The sequence below is a fragment of the Oncorhynchus mykiss genome, chromosome 9 (genome assembly GCF_013265735.2).
Source record: "Oncorhynchus mykiss isolate Arlee chromosome 9, USDA_OmykA_1.1, whole genome shotgun sequence".
Lineage (NCBI taxonomy): Eukaryota > Metazoa > Chordata > Actinopteri > Salmoniformes > Salmonidae > Oncorhynchus > Oncorhynchus mykiss.
In genome coordinates, this window is record NC_048573.1 from 40764198 (window position 1) to 40771737 (window position 7540).

General features: G+C 47.5%; 1 long non-coding RNA gene across 1 annotated transcript; it reads left to right on the forward strand.

Moving 5' to 3' along the window:
* Positions 1-2084: 2084 nt before the first annotated feature.
* Positions 2085-4401, forward strand: LOC110532075. The gene is made up of 4 exons (XR_002474802.2): positions 2085-2407; positions 2959-3123; positions 3245-3399; positions 3562-4401. It is a non-coding gene; the product is annotated as an uncharacterized LOC110532075 (long non-coding RNA).
* The last annotated feature ends 3139 nt before the right edge of the window (positions 4402-7540 follow it).

Genomic DNA, 7540 nt, shown 5'->3' on the forward strand with positions numbered 1-7540 from the left:
TGCACTTCACAAAATAGATGGCATCATGAGGCAGGAAAATGATGTCCTGATATTGCTTCAATATATCCACATCAGTCAGGAAGTTAAAGCTTGGTCGCAAATGGGTCTTCCAAATGGACAATGACCCCAAGTATACTTCCACAGTTGTGGCAAAATGGCTTAAGGACAGCAGAGTGAAGGTATTGGATTGGGCATCACAAAGCCCTGACCTCAATCCTATAGAAAATGTGTGAGCAGAACTGTAAAAGCGTGTGTGAGCAAGGAGGCCTACAAACCTGATTCAGTTACACCAGCTCTGTCAAAAGGAATGGGCCAAAATTCACCCAAATTATTGTGGGAAGCTTGTGGAAGGCTACCCAAAACGTTTGACCCAAGTTAAACAATTTAAAGGCAATGCTACCAAATACGAATTGAGTGTATGTAAACTTCTGATCCACTGGGAATGTGATAAAATAAATAAAAGTTGAAATAAAATCACTCTCTCTACTGTTATTCTGACATTTCACATTCTTAAAATAAAGTGGTGAACGTAACTGACCTAAAACAGGGAATTTTTACTAGGATTACATGTCAGAAATTGTGAAAAACTGAGTTGAAATGTATTTGGCTAAGGTGTATGTAAACTTCCGACTTCAACTGTATTTGAAAAAATAATCCAAAAGTAGGTTCAAATGAATATACCATATTTCCAAGCACAAGGCCAACTGCATATACAAATCTTTTAGAATTGTTACGTTTTGGGTGTCTTTTAGTGAGCTGCATACATTTGCCCTGCAGGTTGATGGAACAGTACCTCTGAATTTGAAGCATGCCTCTCCTGCCTCGCGGCTAATCCGAGTCCAGCGCTCTGTAGACACTCCCTCGGGTCTCGGAAACCGAATCCGAACCCGCGGCCGCCAGACAGCATCCGAGCTCACATCGTATCTTCCTTGCAGACGAAAACACGTTCCATAAACACCTCGCCGTCGCCAACTCTTTCGACTCCGTACTCGGAATTCTGCTTTCTCTGCAAAACAGCGACCATGGTCAGACCAAGGAATTTTGGGAAATGTAGTTGATTAAGGTACACATTCTTCAAACATTTGGAGGAAACACACTACACAGGCTGGGATTGTGTATCAACACTAAAATGTTGCTGTCATGAACAAGGAAAGATCGTACATGATTTGTTTCTACACTTGTCTTTCTTTCTATACATAAATAGTATGCATATTGTAATAATTTATGATTGTATAGGAATGATGACGTTATAACAACATTTTCACACAAGCTCTGTCTTACTGTCTTTGCCTATTTTTAAAAACGTGAATACGCCTACTGTCAGGACACTTTCAAAACACAACCATCTCTGTCAGGAGGTCTGGACTTTCACGGCACAGATAGTAGGCCTACACTGAAGTCTCGCATAAGATACTGTAGCCCAGGGAAGGGCAACTAGTGGCTGAGGGGAATTTCAAAATAGGGTTCCGCATCAACAGTTTTTCTCTTGTTATGTCAGTGACTGATCGTCAGGCAATTAGCCATATGTCAGCAAAACAAAATGTGATTGGTAGGTTACTCTAGCAGCCAGCAGAGAGGCTCCCATTGCTCTTGTTTGTCAGTCTCACTCAGCTCTCACATTAAAAACTACAAACATCTTTTTCCACCCCACGGCAAAATGATTAGAATTTCATCAAATGTGTTATGAAATTGCTAAATCGTATCTCTGCATGGCAAAATGTGTAGAATTGCAGCAAACTTGCTTAAAACTGTAACATTTCTGGATCTGGGGTGATGGTACAGTAGCCTACCTCTCAAGCAGTAGCAATGTGTTACACTATATTGTGTCTCCTCATCCACTTCAATATAGCCTGATGTGTCTCACATTGAATAGATAAACCGTTAGCTTTACACTGTCATTGGATCACTTGTTGAATTGCATATTAATAACATATTAACACACTAAAAAGCAGTCTATTCGGGGACCTTTCACTTTGCTCTGGGTTCTGTTGCCTACTGTGTCTCCTCTGCCCCTGTTGGATAATGGAATGATCCTATGGCCCAGTAGCAGCTATTAATACCACCTTAGTTCCAGCTTCTATTTTAGGGTCGAAGCTGTTAGGGTAGGGGCTAGCAGCAGGGAACAGGGCAGGGTTAATGGTCACAAGACACAGACTCAAAACACTGGGACTGGACTCACTTCCGTGTGACGAGGCAGTATTTCAACCTGGACTCTATTCAGAAGGCTAATACCGTGGTGGATGAATATTCTGTTTGTGTGTATCATGGTCCTGCATTCACCTCACCTTTTCCATCATTTGTTGTCGACACGTATCGGGAACGTATTGAAAGCAGCTTTCTGTTCTTGTGGAGACACTCAGAGACACGTGAATTCAGTATCTTTCTCCTGTCTCATCATTAACAGAAGGTAAGAACAGAGAGAGGGAAGAACGCGAGGTGGCTGATGTTGGTGGATGGCACTAGCTGGACACTTGATTGATTGTGTGGATATTGTGTCCGAAAGTTTTTGGGTGAAGCCCGGATACCAGAATAGAAAAAGGGGTAGACATGCTTGGTTTGATGAATCATCCATGTGTTTTTGTGTGTGTGAAAGTATTTTGTGTCCCTTACATCATCAAAATAATAGTGCCTGCCTATCAATGCCATCATGCCAATATGTAGCAGCTTAGTGTGCTTATAGCATTGTTGTACAGTGCATTTGTTCTGATATCAACTAGGCTGCATGGCTAAAATGGCTTCTTATTTTGGCTTGACGTGGGGGAGAAAATCACAGCCGGACAAAAGGCCTGTTCTCAAATCAACTCTCCACTGGTCTTAGCCCTGAGTCCAAATTCCACGTTTCAGATAACAGTTTTATATAGATTTTCAGCAGTAACATTTAGAAATCTGGTGTCCATGACAGGCCATGTGGGTTCAATTTTGTTGCCCTCTTCTCTCTCTCTCCCTCCTTCCCTCAAGGGGAAATGGCAAAACCCCCTCCATCCCCTATCACTTCAGTATCATCCCCTACCACTCCAGTATTTTTTACCCGGATCAGTGATCGGGACCTAACTGAGATCGAGCTACATTCAGTGGAGTCCATCAACGACCTATACCGAACCCACCCAGAATACAACCACAAAGGTACTAGACATTGCCGTGCCATTTATAGACTTGCATCCAAAGGCACCACTGAAATGTGCTGCTCATTGCTCCCCATTGGTTATAGTCGCTATAATCTCCACTGTCTCTATGGTCTCTTCAGGCAGCAGACGACCTCCTCTTCCTCCTGCTCCCTCCACCAATGGAAACCCCCATCTCAGGGACAGACCAGTGGTCTGTCAGACGGGGCATCCAATGACAAGTCGATGGCAGAGGACGTTCCGAGACCTGTTGACGCCCACCTCGTTTCGATGCACCGTGATAGCACTAATACTATTGATGCTACTTCTTATCTTCTATTTCTTAGGTAAAGCTATTCATTTGCTCTTTCTCAATCCAACGGTGCCTGCACGTTTTGCCTTTGTGCCCCCTCCCTCCCTGTCCCCCTCCCTCCCCCCCCCCCCCCCCCCCCCCCTCCAGTGCAGCAGGGCAGCACTCTCCGGTCCCTAACTAAGGCAGTGAGGGAGAGACAGGCTGCAGCCCTAGAGATCTCCCAACTCATCCAGGAGCTGCAGGCGCTGCGCCATAACCTCTCAGCCATCACAGGAGGAGTCTGAGGAGCAGAGGTCAGAGGTCACTGAAAGGAGAGGTCACTGAAAGGAACACCCTTCACCCCCTGGCCCCTGAGGGACCTGTCCTACAGGCCCCATGGATAATGAGACTGTTACACCAACATCAAGTCAAATCCCTTCCCTGCACATGGTTTTGGAACATGGGCCCATCCAGAAACAACTCCTAGCCCCTACTCCCATATGAGCAGAGCCCAGGTGCTATAAAACCCACAGAGAATGTTTCCTTATACTGGATATTTATACGTTTGATTTGGTAGACATATAACACAAAGAAGAGACTCATACAGTATGAATGCAGGGTTCTGAACACTTTATAGCATCTATAGGAACCACACTCTTGAACTGACAATGAATGTACTCACAACTGCACTGGGATACAGACATGGTTCAGGTTCGATTTGATCTAACTTTTAGAGGTGGTATTCTTTTGCATTTATGCATTTGACAGGAAATGTATTTTGAAATGCCACACCCATTTTGTTACTGAAACACTGTGCCGATTTGGGAAATTCTGTCTGACTATCACAACTTCAACATGTCACGAGTGGAATCGAATTGTGTTTAATGAGTACGCCGAGGAAGTGCCTTAACATGGCAACTGCCACTGTTCTCAATTTGATACACTTGGTGAATTGCAATGAGGCCACTGTACAACAACTAAATAAACAAGAGGTATTATTATATTATATATTGGTGATAGAGGCTATCCTTTCCTGACACTCCTCACCTGCCCAGTCCTGATAGCACTGGCACAGGAAGTTAGCGAGTAGGCGACAGAGGTCATGACACGGGTCAGGGAGGAAGTTGGAGAAGGGGCCAGAAAGGAGGATCATGTGGTCAGAGTATAGGTCCTGTCTGGCACAACAATCGTTGCCATGGCATCGCTCTTCGCTGCACCCCTCTCTCCAGGGTGCTGATGTACTCTCACAGTTCAGAATGAATGTCGTCCCTCAGTATCACACACTGACACTGACGAGAGGGAGAGAAAGGTTCATTTACAAATACAAAAAGATAATCTAATAGAAACTGAACTGCATACACCGTCAAGGTAATAATGGCTGTAGAGGTATGTATGGGTACAATAAATGTACATTATAGTGGATGTGCATGCACAGACTGAGGTCTTTAGGATCTGATCTTTGACTTAGCGAACCTCAGCTCCCCCCACAGCACTGCTCCTGCTTTCCCCAGCGCTGCACTCTCTCCCAGTGTGTGCTCCAGGTCCATCTGCACGCACACACACACACGCACACACACCACAGGAGGTTGGTGGCACCTTGATTAGGGAGGACGGGCTCATGGTAATGACTGGAGTGGAATCAGTGGAATGGTATCAAATACATGATTTCCAGGTGTTTGATGCGAATTCATTTGCTCAGTTCTGGCCATTTTTATGAGCCGTTCACCCCTCAGCAGCCTCCACTGACACACACACACACATCTTTCCTGGTGTGTGCTGGCATCTCCTGCCAGGTGTGCCCATCTGGGCACTGTCAACATGCCCAGATTAATGGGAGACCAACTTGATTACTTTACCAAAAACTTAGGTTCATATCATCCATGAGAATAGTACATTCTGCCAGATATTATATCAAAGACGGTATAATATTCATAACATAAGAGCATCAGTGGTAGTGGGTTTTTCAGAAGTGATTATAAATCTGTAAAAACACAGTAATTGTCAGAAGGTGAGTGTAGCTGGTGCATGAAGTCAGGCGCAGGAGAGCAGAATGAGTGAGCAACGTACTTTACTCAACAAGGCACAAGGTAAACAATTACACTTGACCAAAACAAGACGGTAAAAATAACACACGGGTGCACCCGTCAAAAAAACAGCCATCAAAATAAACCTAACTGAACATGTAATAAATATTTGTGGAATGGAAAACAGGTGTGTGAAAACAAAGACAAAACCAAAGGAAAAAGAAAAGTGGATCGGCGATGGCTAGTAGACCGGCGACACCGAGCGCCGCCCGAACAAGGAGAGGCACCGACTTCGGTGGAAGTCGTGACAGTACCCCCCCCCCCCCCCCCCCCCCCCCCTTGAAGCCGGCCTCGGGGATGACCCGGAGGACGAGGTGTAGGGCGATCCGGATGAAGACGGTGGCATCGAAGGGTCCAACACGTCCTCCACCGGCACCCAGCATCTTTCCTCCGGACCATACCCATACCAGATCCTGGACGTGAACTAGGGACCCTGATCAAAAACTATGTCCTCAGGCACCCCGTAGTGCCAGAAGACGTGTGTGAACAGGGCCTCCGCAGTCTGTAGGGCCGTAGGGAGACCAGGCAAAGGAAGGAGATGGCAGGACTTAGAAAAACGATCCACAACGACCAGGATCGTGGTGTTGCCCTGTGAGGGAGGAAGATCCATCAGGAAGTCCACCGACAGGTGCGACCACGGCCGTTGCGGAATGGGTAAGGGTTGTAATTTCCTTTGGGCAGGTGCCTGGGAGCCTTGCACTGGGCGCACACCGAGCAGGAGGAAACATAAACCCTCAAGTCCTTGGCCAAGGTGGACCAACCAGTACATCCCACTAAGGCAACGCACCGTCCGACCGATGCCAGGATGACCAGAGGAGGGTGACATGTGGGCCCAATAGTTAAAACGGTCGCGGACAGCAGACGGAACGTACAGGCACCCAGCTAAATACTGGGGGGGAATGGGCTCTGTGCATAACGCCCGCTCGATGTCTGCATCCAGCTCCCACACCACCGGTGCCACCAGGCAAGAGGCCGGAAGTATGGGAGTGTGATCCATGGACCGCTCCTCTGTGTCATACATCCGGGACGGTGCGTCTGCCTTAGCGTTCTGGGAACCTGGTCTGTAGGATAGAGTGAAAACAAAACGGGTAAAGTTCATAGCCCACCTTGCCTGGCGAGGGTTCAGTCTCCTCACCGCCCGGATAAACTCCAGATTTCGGTGGTCAGTCCAGAGGAGAAAAGGGTGTTTAGCCCCCTCAAGCCAATGCCTCCACGCCTTCAGAGCCTTGACAACAGCTACCCAATTACTGTGTTCCATCAAATCATAGTTTCGCTCCGCCGGGCTGAGCTTCTTCGAAAAGAAAGCACAGGGGCGGAGCTTTGGTGGCGTGCCCGAACGCTGAGAGAGCACTGCTCCTATCCCAGCTTCGGACTGCATCCACCTCCACTATGAACGCCAAAGAGGGATCCGGATGAGCCAGCACGGGAGACGAGGTAAACAGAGCCTTCCGGTTACCAAAATCCCTGTCCGCTGACCACTGTAGCCGCACCGGTCCCCCCTTCAGCAGTGAGGTAATGGGAGCTGCTACCTGATCAAAACCCCGGATAAACCTCCAGGTAGTAGTTGGCAAACCCCAGACACCACTGCACTTCCTTTACCGTGGTGGGAGTCGGCCAATTACGCACGGCGGTCACTCTCCATCTCCACCCCTGACGTGGAAATGCGTCACCCTAAGAAGGAGACGGACTGTTGGAAGAACAAATATTTCTCAGCCTTACAGGTCATGCTCCAACAGTCGACCAAGCACGCTGCGCACCAGGGACACAGCTCGGCGCGTGTAGTGGAGTATATCAGAATGTTGTCGATATACACTACTACACCCTGCCCGTGCAGGTCCCGGAAAATCTCGTAAAGAAAGGCCTGGAAGACTGATGGAGCATTCATCAACTCGTACGGCATGACGAGGTACTCATAGTGCCCTGAGGTGGTACTAAATGCCGTCTTCCACTCGTCCCTCTCCCAGATACGCACCAGGTTGTACACGCTCCTGAGATCCAATTTTGTGAAGAAGTGCGCCCCGTGCATTGACTCAATTGCACTGGCGATGAGAGGCAGCGGGTAG